Source organism: Quercus lobata, chromosome 3, assembly GCF_001633185.2.
Source record: "Quercus lobata isolate SW786 chromosome 3, ValleyOak3.0 Primary Assembly, whole genome shotgun sequence".
Taxonomy (NCBI): domain Eukaryota; kingdom Viridiplantae; phylum Streptophyta; class Magnoliopsida; order Fagales; family Fagaceae; genus Quercus; species Quercus lobata.
The window spans coordinates 7,445,254-7,463,839 of NC_044906.1; the positions used below are offsets into that span (position 1 = coordinate 7,445,254).

An 18,586-nucleotide genomic window follows, 5' to 3' on the forward strand; every position below is an offset into this window, starting at 1 on the left:
AAGATTTTCCTTCGATTATTAAAGTGAAGAAATTGGCTTACCAACCTCGTTGACAAAGTCACAAAATTGGTTACAGCTTAGAAGTATTTTATTTTTGTTTTTGTTTTTGCTAATTAAGTTAAAATTAATTAAATATTCCTTTATTACTTGAAAAGGAAATTTTTAAATCCCAAAAGAAAATATAAAAATATTTTATATATAAAATTATAATAAATACGGAATATATATAATAATAATAATAAATAAAAAATGAAAATGTGAGCAAAGTGTTTTTTTTCTTTTTCTTTCATATAATCTTCATTAGTTTAAGTTCAAGAATATAAGATAAAATTTGCATGGTAATGTAACAGATACATTGAATGGTGTAATTGTGTATTTATTAACATCTTTATGATATGTTACATTTTTTTCCTTATAATAATTTTTTTTTTTTTTTTTAAGGAATGAAGGAATTCTTATTATTATTATTTTTATATGAACTATTGAAATTGTTTTACTAGTAATTGGTATGAAGAATTAGTCATAATATAATTTTGGAAAATGTGTTGAAATATATAATTTGGCTTTTAGAACTTTTTTGTAGTAAAAAATATCGATGAAATGATGATCTTTTTTTAAAGGTTGTGTTTTTACTTTTGGAAAACGGAGAAAGTATTTTCTATGTTTTCTTACTTTTTGTTCATTCATTTTTTTTTTTGATTGATTAAGTGAAGAAACTGGCTTACCTAAGGAAAATTTTAAAAATTTCAAGAAAATATAAAATATTTTTTGTGTGAAAAACATAATAAATATAAGAATGATAAATAATAATAAACAATAAAAAAAATAGTGGGTAAATTGATTTTTTCCCTTTATATCATATTATATCATATCATATTATATATATATATATATATATTATATAATAAAAGTTGGGATTAGACATCGTGGTTGCGCCACGTGACTTCACCAAATTGCAGAAATTTTAATAATTTTTTAGATTTTAATAATAGATATATACATATTTTTTAGATAAATATGACAAATTAAGTAATGAAAGAAAGTGGTATTTGATTTACAACTATAACAGTTATGTCTATCTAAAATGTTATCAATAAAGCCTAAAATCAATAGAATAGAATTACCTAAGGATAGAATTTTCAAAAAAAGAGAGATAAAAAAAGGTAAAAGAAAAAAAAAAGATCGAATTTGCATTTTTTTTCCCGCGTTACTTTAAAAAACTTTCTTAAATTTTTTTTCCCGCATTTTTTTTCTTAGATTTCAACATATGTCAGTGCTTCTTTTACCAATAATAATCTTGAATCTTCTTTTTCCCAAATGCTTTCCCATTTTTTATTATTATTTATTTATTTTAATTATAGGCAGCTCCAGTTATAAATCACATAGGTTATAAATCACATAGGTTACGGGAGAAAAAAGAAGAAGATAGAACTTGCATTTTTTTTACCTACGTTTCTTTTTCTTTTTTTCTTTTTTTTTTTTTGGTGGATAAATTTGCATCTTTTTAAGAATAGATATATGAATATTTTTTGGATAAATATGACAAATCAAGTAATGAAAGAAAGTAGTATTTGATTTACAACTATAACAGTTGTGTTTATCTAAAATGTTATTAACAAAGCCTAAAATCAATATAATAGAATTATCTAAGGATAGAATTTAAATAAAAAAGAGAGACAAAAAAAAGTAAAACAAAAAAAAGATCGAATTTGTATTTTTTTTTCCTACGTTTCTTTAAAAAACTTTCTGTGATTTCTTTTCTTTTACCAATAATAATCTTGAATCTTCTTTTTCCCAAATGCTTTCCCATTTATTATTATTATTTATTTATTTTAATTATAGGCAACTCCACTTATAAATCACATAGGCTACGGGGGAAAAAAAGATAGAACTTGCATTTTTTTTTCCTACGTTTTTTTTTTTTTTTTATGGATAAATTTGCATCTTATGTCATCTTTTTCCTAATAATAAAGTAAAAAAAAAAAAAAAAAGTATTTGAGTTTCACCTAAACTACTTCTTTTTGTTCATATCATCTTCTTCATAACCTAAAATTCCCACTATATATATACACAGTTTTTTGGTGTTTCATTATTTCTACTACGTACTTTACAATTATTTACTATATTCTTCATTTCTCCTCTTTGCCCTACCTACAACCTTGTAGGTGATTTTTTTTTCTTTCATCAAATTGAATAAATTTTATGTATTTGTTGTCTTTTTATTATATATAATATGATTTTTATCAACAAGTTTTATAGATAGGCTGAAATTCTATGTTTGATCACACCTTTTAGTGTTTTTTTAGAAGTCAATATAGCAAGCAATATATTTGTATTTTTTAACTTCTTATTACATGATTATTTGTTGTTGACATCAATATTTTATAATGGATTTAATTTGTTGTGGTTTTTGTTTGGTGCTTTGTTCCATGTAATCTATATTTTTTAATTAAAAGCAAAATTTGCTGTCAAACATGAAATTGGATATAAGAGAATCCATCTGTCCAAATTTCTATGTAAGTCTATCTTTACTTAACTCCTTCTTTTTTTTCTTTTTTTTTTTTTTTTAAGCTCAAAATTTTGGATATTTTTTCAATAATGAATTGAGGTTTTGGCTTAATTTTGTTTTCAACCATTTCAATTATTGAATTTATTATTTTTTCATGTGTAATAATATTTGTGTTTTTTTTTTTTTTTTTTTTTATGATTAAAAAACAAATAACATATGTGTTCTTAAAGGCTAAAACACAATACAATTACAAACATTACTTTAAGTTATGGTTTTATATTTATTTATTAGTAAGTTAGAATGTTACATTAAGTTAGAGTATTATATTTTTATTTATTATTAATTTAGAATGTTACATATGGATACATATGCTGGTTTAGGGTTGATATAACTTATAACCATTTGAATGAAATCAACACTAAAATAAATGATTTAAATATCAAAATAAGAAATAAAAATTAAATTTCTTTTAAGTGTACAAGTACAATTTATTTTTTAATCTTAAATTTTGAATTAATTATTTTTTCATTTTATTTTTTATTAAATTTAATTATATTAACAAAATATTTTTTTTATTAAACCGTGCATCGCACGGGCATAACACTAGTTTTTATATATATTACAAGCTATGAGATAAAACTCTCATGAATGGTGTAATTGTGTATTTATTAACTTTGATATTTTATTTTTCCTTACAGCAAATGGAAATGGAACTCTTTTATAGGAAAGGATTGAGCAATGCAAAGTCAGAAGGCTATTGACATGATTTTTCTAGTACTTCATAGGGAAAATTTCATAATATGATTTTGGAAAATTGCAATATTTTTAAAAACATAGACGGAAACATAAAAAGACCAATTGCAGTTATGATATAAACATAGGAGGTCTGTGGGTACCAAGAAAATTTTTATACTAAAAAGATTCTAGAGTTTTCAAGAATAATTTAAAACTTTTGTTCCCATGATGTTTTCTTTGTAATTCTTGAGTTGCAAAGAAAATTCTAAAAAGTGAAAGTCTAATAATTATGAGGATCATCGTTTCTTTTTTAATTAATAAGTTTTAGGATCATAATTTTTTTAATATATAGATAAAATTTTAAATTATGATGTATGTTCTATGAAAATTGTATTCTATTGTTATACCAAAACACCAATTAGATTTTTTTTTTTTTTTTTTTAAAGAGTTTCAACCTATGACATCCACTCATGATGAGATAACTCTTTATCATCAAACTAAGACACTAATCGGTTTTTAGTGTAGGCTGGAATTAAATCACAGATCTTTTATTCAACCATCAAAAATTTTTTACTAGCTGAGTTAACTAGAATCTATACCAATTAAATTTTAGTATATGCAACGTTTGACCCCAAATTTCTTATTTAAAGATACAAAACTTTACATTTTTTTATTGAAAAATTTTATCAATTAAACTATTTGAAACTCGTGCTTTTTTTTTTTTTTTTTGAGAAGTGAAACTCATGCTTTGTTGATTGTGGGTTTTAGTTAGCTTAATTGGTAAAATTTCTGATGGTTGAATAAGAGATTTGGAGTTCAATTCCCGCCTACACTAAAAATTGATTGTTGTCTTGGTCTAATGATAAAGAGCTATCATTAGGAGCGAACACCATTAGTTGAAATTCTCTATTAAAAAAAAAAAAACTGAAGGAGGCTTGTTTTTTGTTTTTTAATGAATACAAAGGGAGTATCATAGTCGGTACAATACATTTATTGAAGTGCCACTACACAAATTGTTTAACTCTTACTAAACATCATGTGAAATGATACAAGGACTCAAACCATCAATCCAAAATTCGTAGTGGTAATGAAGAAGGGTTGCTTAGCAGTGGAGGAAAGTGCCTATTCTTGAGTTCCATAATGTTTCTTTTTCCTATATATATATATATATATATATATTTTTTTTTTTTTTGAGAAAGTTATTTTTCCTATATTTAATTAGACATTGCAAGAGAGTTTCTCATGCTTTGCTTTGGCAAGGACATCACAATATAAGGAGGGCTCCACCTAGGTTTGGCTTGAGGGTTGCCCTCACAATCTGATTTACATTCTGAATAAATTGAATATCATTTGCTATAAAGTATAAAAGAGAAAAAATAATTTTATTTTGTAATAATGACATAATCTCAAAGGAGTTGCAACTCCTAAACTTTAAAATGACTTACAAATGCACAAGATTAGAAGAACGATTTAGATGATAAATCACTTTTAAAAGGAGTTACCACTCTACCTTTATAACATGGATTTTTTTATTTTTATTTTTATTTTTATTGTTATTAAAGTAATGTTATTTTAAAAGAATATATATTTTTAAATAATTTTATTTGGGTTTATTTCATAAACTAATACCGTTCATATGATATGTGGTGTTCATAATTTGAATTAATATTTTGAGAAACAACATCATGAACTTTTATTAAAACAAATTAGCCAAAATCGGCTTGAAGTACATTTTGTAGCTGTGGTGGAACATCTTCCATTCACACAAGATAACCGCTAACACGTCTAGCATGTCTAGCAAGTTTATGTGCCAAATTATTACCCTCCCTACGAGTGTGCGTGACACTCAAGCTGCTGAAACCATCCATAGTCTGTCTTACTGCAGTAATCAGATGACCATATGATGACAGTGATTCCTCCTCGCTCCTCATGGCTTTGATAATTTCTTCAGAATCTCCCTCAATGATGATTGAGGACACGCCTAACTCTGCTGCGAAGGACACCGCTCGGACTGCTGCCAGAGCTTCAACATCCACAATGGACGGTGGGAGCGCTACATTTTCAGACAAGGATGCGATGACCTGCCCTATGTGATTTCGTATCACTACACCTAACCCCGCTCGTTTTTCTTCTTTAAAAACAGCCCCATCAAAATTCATTTTAAGCTTCATCGGTGGAGGAGGTTCCCAACGGACTTGCTGATCCTCTGTTCTTGTTGGTTGGCGTTGTCTTTCTGGAAGCACTTGCACAAAGTCGTGTAACATCTGGATGGCCAGCGGACAGATTTGGTTGTAAGTAAATTCGTTCTGGCTGACCCTCACTTGGTTCCTGCGGTACCATATCGCCCAAACTAGCATGGCAAAACTCTCCAGATCCTTGCCTTCAGCTATAACATATTGAACTAACTCCTGGAAGGTTGTGAAGCTTGTATTTCCCCTGAAACTCCACTGGTTGTCTTTCTCCCACACCACCGACAGTTTTGGACACTCCCAGAGCGCATGAAGAGCAGTTTCTGAAGCTGCATGGCAGTGATCACAGGTTCCTTCAGTCAGAATTTTCCTTTGCACCAAATTCATCTTTGATGGGATTGCATTTTTACACACTCTCCACAGGAAATTTCTCACTTTGTTTGGAACAGAAGCCTCCCAAATATTCTTCCAGAGAGCTTGGTTAAGGCCCGGATTGGTTGAGCTTGTGGCTTGAGATGAATTTTCTTTAAATAGAAAATTATATCCTGACTTGACCGTATAGTTCCCTGAAGGTACAAATGGCCAGATTATCTTGTCTTCAGTCCTCCTCTGACTCAGAGGAATACTCAAAATCAGTTCAGCTTCGTGGGGAGTGAACAGACCCTTAATCAAATCTGTCTCCCACGTTTGAAAAACAGGGTTGATGAGGTCCCTTACTTTGGCATCTTGAAAAGCTTCCACCACTGGTGATTGTACTGTAGGCCTATCCCGGGATGGTAACCAAGCATCGTTCCACACACTAACATTCTCCCCACATCCTATCCTCCATCTTGCTCCTCTCTTCAACACATCTCTTCCTTTCAATATACTTTGCCAAGCATAAGATCCACTAGAGGACTGAGTAGCCTCCATGATGGAGCATTTAGGAAAAAATTTTGCCTTGAAGATCCGATAAAACAGAGAATTTTGGTTGTGAAGAAGGCGCCATGCCTGTTTTGCTAAGAGGGCATCATTAAATAAAGCTAAATCCTTAAACCCCATACCTCCTTCTTTTTTTGGTTGGCAAAGACTCTCCCACTTTACCCAATGGATTTTTCTACGCTCACCTCTTTGTCCCCACCAAAATTTCTTGACAAGGCTTTCAATCTCAGAGCATAGACCTATTGGGATTTTAAAACAACTCATGGTATAGGTGGGTATTGCTTGAACCACGGCTTTAATTAATACCTCCCTTCCTGCTTGTGAAAGTAGCTTCTCTTCCCATCCTTGTAACTTCCTCCACACCTTTTCCTTGATGAAGTTAAAACTGGCCTTCTTCCTCCTACCCACAAATGAGGGCAACCCCAAGTACTTCTCGTATTGCTTGATTTCAGGAACTCCCAGAGCTTGCTTTATGTGGGTTCTCATATCTTCTGAGGTGAGCTTGCTAAAAAATATGGTAGTTTTGTTCTTATTTATCTGCTGGCCAGAACATCTACCATATTTCTCCAGGATTTCAAGTACTTTTTGGCACTCCTGTACTGTTGCCCTGCAAAATAGGAGACTGTCATCTGCAAAAAGAAGATGGGTTAGTTTCGGGCTATTTTTGCAAAGCTGATAGCCTTGGATCTCTCCAGAGAGTGAAGCTTGGTTTATGAGACCATGAAGACCCTCTGTACATAGTAAGAACAAAAAAGGTGAGAGTGGATCTCCTTGACGAATACCCCTTGTAGGATGGATCATACCTTTCGGCTCCCCATTCACCAAGATAGAGTATGAAACTGTAGTAACACACAGCATCAACAATTTCACCCATTGTTCACTAAATCCCAACTTCCTCATTACCATCTCCAAATATGGCCATTCCACCCTATCGTATGCTTTACTCATATCCAATTTAATTGCCATGTAATTATCTCTCCCTTTATGTTTCTGCAAGCTGTGAAGAGACTCAAAAGCTACCAAAATATTATCAGAAATCAATCTACTCTTAGTAAAAGCACTTTGATGCTCTGAAATAATTTTTGGTAAAACTTTCTTTAATCTATTCGCTAAAACCTTCGAAAAGATTTTATATAGAACATTACATAAACTGATGGGTCTATATTCAGAGACATTTTCTGGGCTTTTTATTTTTGGGATAAGGGTGATAAAGGTGTGATTTAGGTGTGGGGGTAGGGTAGCCGAATTTAGAAAATTGAGGACATCCAAAGTAACATCATTCCCTACTAGGTTCCAATAATTTTGAAAAAATAAAGGGGGCATACCGTCAGGGCCTGGAGCTTTTAGTGGAGCCATCTGTTTAATCGCTTCCTTTACTTCCCATGCCATAAACTGAGCTGAAAGCTGAGAGTTCATATCTTCTGTAATTATATTCTGAATGGAATTAAGAGTCTCATTGTGCTGAGGAGGTTGGCTGGAAGTGAATAGATCTCTGTAGTAATCCACCAATGTAGCCGTCACTTCTTCCATATCTGAACACCAATGCCCTTCGGAATTTCTGATGTTTACAATGGAGTTTTTTCGGTATCTTTGGGTAGCTCTTCTGTGGAAATACTTTGAATTCTGGTCTCCATTTTTTGCCCACAGCACTTTTGACCTTTGTAGCCACATGCGTGACTCCTTATCCATCAGATCATTAATATCTGCCTTAAGAGATCTTACAAGTGAATTATCCCCAGACTGCAAAGCTTCTTTTTCAGCTTTGATGAGTAGTCTTCTCTTCAAGTTTAACTCAGATCTGACATTCCCAAAGTGAAGTTTACTCCAATGGGTCAATTCTTTCCCGCACTTCTCAATCTTCTGAACCACCCTTGCATTCGGATCTAGGCCTTCTTGAGAAGACCATACTGCTTCTACCACTTCTGTGCACCCCTTGTCAGACAACCACATTTCTTCGAACCGGAAAGGTTTGGCAATACGTGGAAGATCCAAACCCTTTGGCCTAATCCATAACGGACTATGATCAGAAGATGTGACAGATAAATGGTAAACTCTCGACTCTGCAAATCTAAGCATCCATTCATTATTGGCTAGAGCTCTGTCAAGTCTCTCCCAAATCGAATGGCCATCAGCAAAATGTTTTTGCCAAGTAAACTGAGATCCCACAAAGCCAAGATCTATAAATCCACACTCATCCACTGCTTCTCTGAATATCTGCATCTGTGACTGGCTTCTATTACTTCCTCCCCACTTTTCTGAACTTTTCAGCAGCTCATTAAAATCCCCCGCACACAACCATGGGAGAGTAGTACGATTATTTAATTGTCGTAATAAGCTCCATGATTCAGATCTTTTATGTGTGATGGGTTCTCCATAGAATCCTGTTACCCGCCAAGCGTCTTCCTTCCCTTTATTAACAATGGCATCAATGTGATTTTTTGAGCTGGTGTCTACTTGTAAATCCACACTATTCCTCCAGTACATCACTAGTCCACCTCCTCGATTATTCCTATCAACAAAGAACATGTTAGAGAAATCAAAATCTCTTTTTATTTTTTTTAGCCTTGCTTCATCCGCCCATGTTTCGGCTAAGAACACGACAGAGGGATCTTTTGCCCGGATCAATTCTCCAAGCTCTTTCTCTGTACGCAGGTTCCCAAGCCCGCGACAGTTCCAGAATAAGCAACTCATTGCGACTGGCGGGGCTGCCCAGCAGCCTCCACAAAATTCATTTATTTATATATTAATAGCAACAAGATATATATATATATATATATATTATAACTTTACATTTTTTAAGAAAATATTGAATGTTTAGGCATTATCTTAGAATTAGTTTCTATTTTTTCCAACTCAAGAAAAACTCTTGGTAAGGTTATCAATATTTTTTTTTTTTTTTGATAGTACGATAATTGGGTTCAATTGAGGCCTTGGAGTAGGGGGATTTGAACATTAGATGTCTTAATTGGAAACACTAGTTAGGAGATGCCAACTGGTTGAGTTACAAGACTTTTGGCAAGAATATTAGTTAGTTGAGTAGAATTGCTCATGTATTATTCCATTTTGGTAAAAAAGAAAAAGAAGAAGCTTATTTAACTATTTATATACTTAGTTTATTTATTTTATACAACATAAACTTTGTTATTGTGATAAAATTGAAGTCATTATAAAAATCTATTGAAAATTTGAAAATGTAAAACTAATTTTTTGGACTATGATATTATCAATAAGTTTTTCATTGAAGTTTGTATTTCAATTCCTTCTCAAAAAAAGAAAAGAAAAAAAAAGAGAGTTTGTATTTCAATTAACGATAATGAAATTTTAAATTAACAAAATTGGAATAAGATTCACTCCCATTAAAATTCCTCTTGTTTTTAATTAGATGTGAGACACATGGTATTTATTTGAATTTGTGTGATCTATAGAAATTGTAGTATTTAAATAGGAAGAGATCTTATCCTGGTCTAAATTAGAATAGATTGACTTAATTGGAGGAATCCCCTAGGGGCCCAAAAATTAAGGGTAAGGATTCGAACTCAATATCTCATGGATTGCATGAGGCCTTTAGAACTATTAGACAATTACCAAGGCTTTCTGAGGTTGAGTCTTGATGTAATGGCAAGTGTCCTTCATCAAAAACAAAAAGGTAGCAACTTTAAGTTTGAGAATTAACCTCTCCAAAAAAGATTAGGAGTAAAACTGTCTATCATGATCTCATAGATTTTACAAAAGTGGGAGTTTTTTGTATTAGGTACTTACTTTTTTTTAGATATAAGCATGTTAATTCCAATATGATTTCAACAAAGTGGATAAATATAAATTAGGCTATTTGTCAGCAAGTAGATTGCTAAAGCTGCTTGAATTATTATTATTTTAAAAAAACTGAATATGAAACTTAACATTTACTAGGTCGATCACTATTGGTGTTCAAATGAAGTCACCACAATATAATTATCATACGATAATGTAGTCATTGTTGTAAATTATATTGATTTATATAGATTTAACTCATTTAAGTCACATTCAGAATTTACTTTTGAGTCGTTAAGACTTAAAAGCCTTATCACATTGACCGGTCACCTTTATGAAGAAATTTTAGTGACATTAGTAAGCAAAAATGACTGGTAATGCAATGGAGTATATTTAAAAAAAGAAAAAAAGAAAAAAAAAGAGAGACTGGTAATGCAATGGGGACTACTCGTACATGGCTGATTTGAGATACCTGTCATAAGAGATACTTTCCTGTTAACCAGAAAATACTACATGCAATGATAGGAAGTTTGTTCAACCCAAGCCATCCAAAAATAAAAATAAGAAGTCTTATTACAGTCCACTCTAGCTACCCAATGGAAATCAAAACATGGTTTTATCATAAACATGATTGCCATTTTATTCAGTGACTCCAGTCTTGGTGACAAGTTTGTGCATTCAAATGCTATATCGAGCATAGAATATCCTGAATGTTTATCAACTAGGATAGAGCTAAGATAAACTAAGGAGGTGAGACAGACTCAAGATTCACTGAGTTGTTTTCCTGCATCAATAATTGTAGGCCTATCTTCTGCTGTATCAGAGATGCAACTCAAGGCAATCTGTGCAAAAGCAAGAAAATGTTCCTGATTAATTCCCTCTTTTAGTAACATAGGATCTATGATTTCAATCAACCAATTTTTTTCATCACATGGGTTCACCAACATTGGTAGAAAGGAGGGACTGTACCTGTACTGAGTATTCAACATCCATCCAGCCAAAAGCCCAAGAAGGAGAACACCATAAATATACACATCAACCTTCTCAGTTATATAGCCTGTTAGCAGTATATTCAGGTGCACCACACCCCATTCTCTCACATACGGCCTTGAATACATGCAGTTCACCTTTAGGAATAGATAAGAGCGAGAGTCAAATCAGTTTGGCAACATTGTTCTCATCTAATATAATGATGGCTGACCTAATTTCTTTATGGATAACAGACTTGGAAAATGAAGTATGAACATATGTAGGGGCATTAACTATGCTCTGCATTTCCATGATAAGGGCTCAAAGTGGATTGTCCCAATTGGGTCGATATAATTGGAGAGAATTTTATCCCTGACAAATTCATACACTGGAGTTGGATATTTGGTCTCTAAGCAACCTCTTAAGAGTATTAGAACATTTTGGTGGACACTCATTTGCGATCCCTCCACAATGTCTTTAACAATGCCAAGTGTAACTTCTTCCATAACAGAAAATACTTTTTCTTCCGTGTGGTACTTTTTAGCAGAAAGTAAGTGGTCTTCTAGAGAACCCTTGAATAACTTAAAATCTCTACCCTGCAAAACACATTGACGATGGTCATAGTTGTTTGTTGCTCTTTTGAGCTCCTCAGCAGAGAAGACACGGATAGGATTGCTTTTCCCATTGCAAAAGGCAATTAGCTCCACTAATAATAGTCTTCCATTCTTCATAAAAGATGTCTCCTATCTTGCTTTCCTCTTCATTTTCAAACACAAATTCATCTTGTCCACCAAACCTTTAGATTACAGATAGAAATATTAATATACACATAATATGCAATGACATGATGAGGCTATAATATTGCTGTAAACCAAGATGCTTGGAGGCCATTGATCTGTCTTTTTGCTTAGAGATCAAGGGCCATGTACGATTTAGAGTTTGAAACTGGTTGTACTCTACCACTATGTAAAAAATGAATCGCTAGAATTTGAAACATATTACACTATAAGAAATCAAACATGTTCTATGACCATTCTCATAACTCATGATTTACATCTTTGAGCAATTTGAACATGTACGAGAGTTTAAACCAATTAGATCATTATGATTCATTTGTTCGATCAACAAATGTTTTGTATACCACCTTTAGAAATTTTCCATGGACACCTTGTCCATTGAATTCTTAAGTCTTGAAGAATTATATATGTCAGAGCTTGGTTTCATGCTATAATCATACACACTACATTTAATGAATTATTTCAAAATCCAATCAGCCTGGTGTCATTTAAAAAGAGAGCTGAGAGAGGGGGGGTTTTAAGTACATCAGCCTAGAGTCATATTAGGATTTTTGAAATATTTATATAATAATTATTTTACTTAAATATTAAACAAAAGTGATAATTTGAGATATGAATCTGTGAGTTTTGACTTTTGAAGTTGAAATATGAACCTAGATCCCCCTCAAACAATACTTTTTAGTAGCAAATCAGTAGGACTAGGAACACAAATATTAAATTAGCATGATCCAAGAACATAAATCTCAAAATATCATGATCTATTAACACAAAGCTTGAAACTCAATCCCGCTACATAGGCATGGAGGCAAATATAAAAATTGAAAATTGAGGGTTTCAAAGAGAATGTACCTTATTCTACCCATAGAAAGAGAGATGCAACTATAACATAAGAATGTCCAGAATTTGGTAGCTTGTGGATCTGGAGCCTTCCTCTTATCCACTTGACAATATCATTATATCATGAGCTCTATTATAGAATTTGGTACCTGTTTAAAAATATTTTCAAAGAGTCAAGGAAAGGCTTACTAGTAAACTGATATTGACCAAGCAGGAAACTAGTGGGAAATTTCATCACAATGACTTGACTGTTTCATTGGAGTTGGAGTTTCTCTTTAACAAACCTGTGTGCCGGACCAGGTTAAGAAACAAACCCAAACAAAAAGTTAAAGAATATAAGTGTGTAAAGAGATCAAAGTTGTGGACCAACTTTCTAATCAATCTTTTAGTTGGAGGTAAGGTTTCCAATGTTGGTCCTGTTTCTCTCAATTGCATGGCTCCAACAAATAGAAATCTAATATCATAATATACTTCACATGCTTTTTTTTAATTGCATGGAAGTACTGGCAATTAATAATTACTAGTATTGCTCATTCATGGTTAAACTTGGATAATTTAGTACATTTGTCCACAATATAAAATTTATTGATTTAAATAGAACCATAATAGTTTCTTTTTAGTCTTAAGAGTACAGACTACAGAACTATAAATGTAGCAAATGAAACTTTGTAGATTAAATTTTGACACTGCCAAACCGCAAGTGCTAAATTGTAATTTTCATTATTATTTGTTAATTCGGCTTATATTCATTGAAACAAAACAGAGTACACAGGGAAAAACCCCAAAACCAGAGAAGGGAAGGTACCGGCATAGGGAACCTCCCTACTACAGCACCCAACTTACAAATCTAACTACAAAACCAAAGCAATTATCAAAGCAAAAGTTCACTAACAACACGACCTTCTAACTACCTTAAAGCTAAAGATAACAAAGAGACTAAACAGCACAGCTGTAAAGCATCCAAACCAGCACTTCAGTGCAGCAGCATATGGACAGCACAATAGCACTCTGGCAACACACAGCAGCACATGTAGTTTACCCAGAAAAATTATTCTGGATTTCTGTGAAAGCATCCTATGTGGATTATCAGAGGAAATTGGAGGGTTTAATTTTGAGGGATACTTTCCCAGTCTAAGTTGGATTTTACTTAGTGCTTCTATGTCATTTTAAGATTTGAGACCTATCTGGACCTCCTATTGTTTTGCTCTGCTATATCAATTGTGCTTCAGGTCTAATTGGTTAATTATTAATTCTCACCAACTTCTTTTTTGGGGCTTGGCCTGGACTGATAGATCATATTGTTGGGATTGATAGATTTAGAGTTATTTTTGGTTTCATTGGGCAGATATGCTCATTTCTCCGTGTCAAACTGGTGAATAGTACCGCACCATCTCAACCATATACAATTTTGTGACAGGGTACCTTGAATCAAGGAATGAGAAACCACTATGAACATAAATGTTCCACACACCATTCCCCTGCTTTAGTAGTATTTCAAGGGGCCGCTAATTTATTGGCTATTGAGCTGCCAATGGGATCCAACTAAGTCTCTAACTTTTAACTGCATGTTCAATCATAATAAAGCTGCCAATTTCTACGACACCATTCTTGGTGACAATTTCATACCACCACATGCAACTTTAAAACACAGAGTTATAATATAACTCAATGACAGACTTGCACCTTGGAGCATATCTTTTTACTTGTAGTATACATTCGTTTTATTGCGGACCCTGAACAGTGATGAATTTGGATGAAAATAAGCTAACAAGAATATAAGATAAATCGATCAATTTGCAAAAGTTGTTTTGCTGCATCAATCATTGTTGTTGGCAGGTAAAGGTAAGAACGTGGGTGAGGGCACAACCATCAATTATGAGCTGGAGGAGTGAGACCCAAAGCGAATACTGTGAATTTTGCAGCCCGACCCACTCTAGATTGGAGAATTCTCTGAGAATATTAGCAGAGGAGAGGAGGCACTTATGAAATAAACATCTAAAAATAGTTGCCTCAATTGGGGGTAAAAAATACTGCATTCTTTCATTGAGTTGTTAAAATAGGAAATGCTAGAAACTCAATACTTTTTCTAAAGTATGATCGGGGGAATAGGATAACGGATCCTCAACAAGTTAAACAATTAGCTGTGGGTTACTATTATCAGAATCACCTCTAAGGGGCATCTGGCTCAAGAAATTTGGGTAGAATTTCAACAGGATCTCCAGTTTCAAGTTTGGAGATCCAGCAGACTATGTTTTCTTGGAAGGATAGAAGGCCCTAGGCCTTGATGGGTTCACAGCTTGTTTTTTCAAAAAGCTTGGCCTGTTGTTATCCATTCATATGTAGCCCATGCCATCCGGTCGTTTCTCAATTCAGGTAGGTTACTTGGAGAGGTGAATGCAAAAATTATTACTCTCGTCCCTAAAGTGAGCAATCCTTCAAGCATGGGGGATTATAGACCAATTCTTGTTGATGTATAATTTATAAGTGCATCACAAAGAACTTGACTAACATACTTAAATCATGCTTGAATGATATTATTAGCCCCTACCAAACTGCGTTTGTGCTTAGCAGGAATATAGCAGAAACTATGCTAGTAGCTCATGAAATTGTTAAGAACTACCATAGAAGGGGAAATTAGGAAAGCTTATGAGTCAGCATAATGGTGGTTTATTTTTCAGTACCTTCAGATTGTGGCTTTTCCCTCAAGATATGCTAATTGGGTGAGGGAGTGTATTACCACTCCTATGTACCTTGTGGCTGTAAATGGATGACTAGCTGGTTTTTTTTTTTGAGGTGTCAAGTGGATGAGACAAAGGGATCCATTGACCCCTTATTTGTTTTTGCTAGCAATGGAATTCCTAACTCAGATGCTTAAAAAAAGGATTCTTGGTTGCAAGGATTTCAAATTCCATCCCAGATGTGAGAATATGCTGCTTATTAATCTATATTGTACAAACAACTTAAGGATTTTCGGAAGAGCTTATCTACTCCTAGTCCAGTTAGTGAAAAATGTTTGGAAGATTTTAAAGTGATTTCAGGCTTGTAGATTAATATTCTACAGGTAAATTATTTTTTGTAGGTGTATTTTCTGGTCTAAAGAATCAGATTTTTGGATGCTCTTCACTTTAAGGAAGGTAGTCTCCCAGTTAGATATCTAGGTATGCCTCTAGTCCCTGGTAAGCTGAGCTATCATGATTGCAGGACCCTAATTGAGAAAATAACAAGAAGAATAAATGCTTGGAAATTTTAATACTTATCCTTTGCAGGCAAATTGAAGTTATTACAATCAGTTTAGTAAAGTATGTCTTTGGGAGGGTGAGTGAGTGGATGTTGCCTCTTTCTAGGTAATTTAACACAAGGTTTTTGAAGAAAGAAGCTACACTTCACACAACTAAAAAATGGAGGCGGAATGACCCGCATGCACGTGTCACATTTTTTGTTATTTTAAACAAATAAAGTCTAATGATCTTCAATCTTAAGTGTGGCCAAAGCTGTGCCAAAGGAGACAGTTTTTTCATCAAACACCAGGAGAGTAAGACACATTCCCTCCACCACATTGGAATAACAGGTTGATCCAAACCAAAATACAAATTTATATAGCAATTGGGTTTTTGATCTTCTAATAAGAAAAAAGATCTCCATATTTATGACAAGGATACGTTCCGATTAACTTTTGTAACGACTGCTTTGTGCCTAAGTTATAACAATAGCGTTAAAAGTTGAACATGTATTGATTTTGTATAAGCAAGAAAATGATCAAACAAAAACACTCAATAAAGATTTTACTCCAAAAAGTGAAAAACTCCCAAAACTTAAAAATAAATAAAAGAGATTTCATAAAGAAATTAAGAGTGTAAGAATGAAGGTACCTGAGAATAAGAACTAGAAAGCATTGCTTCTCTAAATTTCCACTCAATATATTTAAATATTGTTAATGAACCCCATTGTAGAATAAAAGACTATCTGTATCTGCACATCCGAGAAAAAAGGAAGAGAGTGTAACCCAAAAAGAGGGAAAATAGATTCATATATGAGCAAAAGGATATTACAATAAGGCGGCAAAATGGAATTCAAAATTTGTGGAAATTCATCACTCAAAACCACACCCTAAAGCTTGGTAACTTAGGTGCAACCGTAGCCTATGCTCCAAATGAATGCCAATTGGTTCCTTAACCTCACTCCATCTCTCAAATACTATAAATAATGGTGCAAAAATAAAATAAAATAAAGGCTCCAATTCAAATTAAACCAACACGGTCCAAAAATTAGAATTCTCATGGCTAATGTAAGTCTGTGTCTACTAATGTCCAGAGTAGTGACCTACAAGATAACATGGGCCACATGGCACAAGAGGCAATTACATGAAGAAGTTCAATTAAATACAAATAATTGTGAAAAAATGGGGGGGGGGGGGGGGGGAAGGGTGGAAGAAAGGGTCCCAATATAAATAAGTGTAGCATCTCATAGCATGTGTACTTGATTATGACATAGACTAAATGCCAAGTTATTACAAAATGAGCCTACATAGGAAAAATGAGAGCAGATTTGAATTTCATGTAGATGTGATCTCTGTGTTAATTTTAAATGAAGGCTTAAAGGCTGGGTTTGTAAACAAGAGTACAACAAAGTGTGCAAATAGCATTCTTGTGGTTAACAATAACAAAAATATATAAACCCACTTCATTCAATTTGAAAATTTTAAGTAAAACTAAGCCAAGCAATACCATTATGCTCAAGAACTTCATCTTTGATATTTAACAGATCATTTAAACCAAAAGGGAACAAATCTCTAAATCTAATCAAGCTCACCACTTTCATTTTCAAATTCTCCATTTTTAGGTTATTTGTTACTCTTGACAAACATGTTGAGCCTCCCTTTCTTAAGCTCTTTATTATTTACAACCTCAAGTTGAGTCTCCGGTTTGAATTGTCATTATTATTTACAAAGCCCTTGGTTTCTATTGGCATTCAAGAACCATCCCATTCAGTTTATTCTCTGCCATTGTGAATTCTTGAATGTTCTGCCCCTGCTAAGATTGATTTCAACATTGTGGGTGTACCACAAGACAATGACCAAGCTAGCCATAAAATCCTACTAACAATACAACCTTTGGAAGTGTGCATGCAAATGATGACCAATAAAGACAAGAACTACTATATGCTGACCTCTAATTATCCAAGCTATTATAGCATCAATACTTGAAGGACTCTGCCAAGTAGAAATACTTAAGACATGTATGGATCTTGTTTGCCATTATTCTTGTGTTAATCAACGCATTAATCAGATCCAGCATAAGCTTTTTCTGTTCTTTCTTCAAAGCATTCCCCTTCAAGCGATACTGATTATATTCTTTCCGTCAAAGATAAACCCACCCTTCTTGTAAGTGACAAAATCTTTGCTAGAAATAGATAGTCTTTGACCCATTACTGTTATCCACAAACAGGATTATACAATGAATCATTGAGTTGCTCTACTATTTCAGTTCTAATCATATTTTGGCATCTCCAAAGCTAACTAATAAGTTATAAAAGTGGAAAACTAAAAGATTACACAAATATATGCAATTCATCAGTTGCAACAATGAAAAGAAATGATGAGTTACATTTGTAACAATATTACTCAGGTCAATAGATGGGCGAAGGAGCAATTTCTACCTGGATGGTGACATTATATCTCCAATGCTACATCTTCAAAGATGGAATAGAACACAAGGAAGAGAGATTCAAACCTTTATGAATAAGGGCTTCCTAGACAAGCAAGGTGATAGGGGATCAACCTCTACCATCATTCAAGGAGTGAGCACATTGCCAAAAGAAAATTACTAACAAATAATGGAAGTAAACAAAAAGAAAATGACCTAATTGATTAAAAATTAAGA

At 33.1% G+C, this 18,586-nt stretch overlaps 1 long non-coding RNA gene across 1 annotated transcript; it reads right to left on the reverse strand.

The window, feature by feature from the left end:
* Positions 1-10,547: 10,547 nt before the first annotated feature.
* On the reverse strand, positions 10,548-13,128 carry LOC115982266. The gene is made up of 3 exons (XR_004089578.1): positions 12,720-13,128; positions 11,074-11,869; positions 10,548-10,946 (listed from the first exon to the last, which is right to left on the reverse strand). It is a non-coding gene; the product is annotated as an uncharacterized LOC115982266 (long non-coding RNA).
* Between the last annotated feature and the right edge of the window lie 5,458 nt (positions 13,129-18,586).